At 41.9% G+C, this 2945-nt stretch overlaps 1 long non-coding RNA gene across 1 annotated transcript; it reads left to right on the top strand.

Moving 5' to 3' along the window:
- Positions 1 to 825: 825 nt before the first annotated feature.
- LOC144825176 (uncharacterized) lies at positions 826 to 2297 on the top strand. Its single transcript, XR_013609318.1, has 4 exons — positions 826 to 961; positions 1060 to 1153; positions 1482 to 1562; positions 2078 to 2297. It is a non-coding gene; the product is annotated as an uncharacterized LOC144825176 (long non-coding RNA).
- The last annotated feature ends 648 nt before the right edge of the window (positions 2298 to 2945 follow it).

The raw sequence follows: 2945 nt of genomic DNA, 5'->3' as shown, positions 1-2945 counted from the left end.
AATCGAGGCGCACTGCCTGCGCGCACCGCCGGAGGAATACCTAACGAGCCAGCCGGCTCGAGCGCCCGACACTCAGGGGCTCCAGCCGTGCCCGGAGCTCCCACTGCCCCCCCAGACGCACCCGCGGAAAGCGCAATAGACACACGCGACGCCCTCCCGCCCTTACTTAAAGCGCCGGGCCCCGTCTGAGCCACCCCCTCACCCACTGTCAGGCGCGCTTGCCCAGTAGGGGCCGGTTTCCTCGTACGGGACCGGCCCCTTTCGCTTACCTGACCCGCTCGTCTCCTCTTCGGCGATGAGCACGCCAGCACCGCAGCAGACACGCCAGCAGAGGCCTGGCGCTGGGGGCGCGCCGGCCCCCCTCCTACCAATAAATCCATGCGACCTGCCTCAGATAAGAGGCGCATGGCTTCGAGTACCCTATAATCCTCCATCATGAATAAATTTAACAAGAATAAAATGAATAAAGCTGCCTAAAGACAACAAATAAGCACCAGACACAAAAAACGCTACAGCCCTCCTAGCCACCAGGTCTCCAAACCTAAAATGGTGGCTAGGGGGCGGAGAAAGGAGGGTTTATAATTGGGCTGGCCAATCCTACTAGGCCAGCCCAAATCTAGAACCTTCTGGCGCCTACTCCATACAAACCCCTCGTGACCCTCCCAAACCGCCCGGGGGAGGAGACCTCCCTTCGGTCAGCTCCCTCCCCCAAGCCCCCCATGAGGTAAATGATAACCTTCTCAAGCACATTTCAGATTGAGCTAGGATGTTATTAGCCTTCTTTTTAAACATGCATAGATTAATAAAAGATCTGCATCTACCCACAGCTTTTTGAAGTGGTTATAGACGCTTTCCTGCAATAGAACACCCCGCTATAGAACACCCTGCTCCGACCTTTTAAATCTGAAATCTGAAGTACGAACATTTCTTGAATAAACAAACAGATTCCCCTGAAAATCAGGTATAAGGCAAATAGGCTTTTTGAATCTGTCAATGTTAACGCTGTACTTCCTTTAGGGAATTATCTAACCTAATAATATATATCTGTGTTTTTTGTAGTAAACCAGGATGTTTTTACCATAACCGGCCTAACGCGACAATACGCCGTTATTATACCCAGGAGTGGCTTTATCATCCATTGGCAGTATCCCAGGTATTTCTTGCCAAAAAAATGGCCTATATTTAACTTTACAGTCATAGCCTTTAATCTGAAAATCTTTGAATACAGTCATGCGCGGAATTTAGCCTATCTGCTGATAAGCTATTTCCGGTACACATTTCTAAATGATTTTGCATACACTTACGCAAGTAGCAATCTTTTCCATCAGCTAATACCATTATCAGCCATCTTGAGATACTTGCAAGAATGAACCAGTTGATGGACATGACTTGTTAAATATCTGGTTGTGGTCATTCTCATTTACGACTTATTATCTTGACTTATCTTTGCATTTCTGTTTTTTTCTTTCGGTCATACTTAGACACAAAGGTTCTGCCGCTAGAATTCGACCAGTTTTATTATCAAAGCTTGTTGTCTTCAACATCCGAAGATACAGGTGTTGGTAAGTTTTGCCGTTTTATACTAATTTCAATATCACTATTTTGTACTTTACCAAAGACAGACAATATAGTTCTCTTTAGTAACCAGTTACTCCTCGCCTTTTGTGTCTCACAGCACTATAGAATAGGCTTGGGGAGAACACATGTAAATAGGTCAAAATAGAAACCCTGACTTTTGCAATAAGAATGTATACATTTAGACTATCGACTGGAGCCTGATCAGTTTTTTTCTTCTTTTCTGTCGCGTATCTATGCACAAACTCGATTCTTTCCTTGGCATTTCTATACTTCTTCTTTTCTCATTAAGTTCAAACACGATGAGATGATAAATGTTCTAATTGCATTATTCCTTGTAAATAGCCACTTTCTAAAAAAGACAATGAACTGATATAATGCAGTATATCATGTTTAAGCTATCATATTTCTGGCTTTAAGGTTCAAAAGAGAAAAATTTATTATTCATGGTGCACTGTCCAACATAGAGGAATATTTTATAATATAGTTTATTTGATTTTAGAAACATGATGGTTGTTGCCTTGAGGAAGACACATTCAAAGTATCGAAACGGGTAGACGGAAACCATCTCCCTTCTGTATCATTGGGAACATTATTAATATAAATTGCATGTACAAATGATATATCTACTGAAAGAAATATTTTTATTGTGTTTTTTAATCCATCATTATGTCAATGAACTGTTTCATGACACCTTTTTATCAAATGTATTAAATTGAATTCTCTATATTACTTCAGTCCCTTATTATCACTTATTATTGTCTTGTTTTTTGAACTTTGCCAGTACTTGTGGGTTGCCTCGGTTTTTTATTTACCATATATCATCTTTTATTTACAACACCAATACTGGCGACGATTGGTATACAGATTTTTTTTTTCTCGAAGACAGCGTTCACTGGATGTTAAGAGATTAACTGCTTTTTGGACTTCAGAACTGTACTTTACCATTTTGACATTCAGTACATGATCTACGCTTGGTAATGTATACTTCTCCTACCAAATTTTCCATTGTGGCTTAATTCCTTTTTACAAAATACATAATAGAGCAGAACAGGTCAGGAAGTGGTGTGTAACTATACTAGTGACTATGAAACAACAGGATGCATGGGCGAACCAATGCTGTTGAGAATGTTGGAAACCGCATGGCTGGTATAAGTCCCATCAGACCACCCTTGCGGTGGAGTTTACGTCACGTGGGAATTGCTGATTGAACCAAACCACATCAAGCCAGTCAGTGCTGGTGTGGAAATGGATATCAGGCATCCAGCCATGATGTTTACCATAGAGTGGACTTAATAAAGTGCAGTGCTTAAGTGGTGGTGGTGACTAAAATTGACTACACAGATACTGGCGGAATGTGTATACAGAAA

This window comes from Lissotriton helveticus, chromosome 3_1 (assembly GCF_964261635.1).
Source record: "Lissotriton helveticus chromosome 3_1, aLisHel1.1, whole genome shotgun sequence".
Classification (NCBI taxonomy): domain Eukaryota; kingdom Metazoa; phylum Chordata; class Amphibia; order Caudata; family Salamandridae; genus Lissotriton; species Lissotriton helveticus.
This window is presented reverse-complemented; position numbering and strand designations above follow the sequence as displayed.